Here is a 231-nt window from a genome sequence, read left to right as displayed (position 1 = left end):
AGGCACTGGAAGTGTTTTCAAAAAAAAAGAAGAGGAGAGAGGAGAGAGGAGAGAGGAGAGAGGAGAGAGGAGAGAGGAGAGAGGAGAGAGGAGAGAGGAGAGAGGAGAGAAGAGAGAAGAGAGAAGAGAGAAGAGAGAAGAGAGAAGAGAGAAGAGAGAAGAGAGAAGAGAGAAGAGAAGGTACCTAGAGAAACTGCCTGCTTATCTGTCCATCTGTCTGCATTTTATTAT

This window comes from Nothoprocta perdicaria, unplaced genomic scaffold, assembly GCF_003342845.1.
Source record: "Nothoprocta perdicaria isolate Ctin4 unplaced genomic scaffold, notPer1 scaffold_314, whole genome shotgun sequence".
Lineage (NCBI taxonomy): Eukaryota > Metazoa > Chordata > Aves > Tinamiformes > Tinamidae > Nothoprocta > Nothoprocta perdicaria.
The sequence above is the reverse complement of the archived record's forward strand: the minus strand, read 5'-3'. Positions refer to the sequence as shown.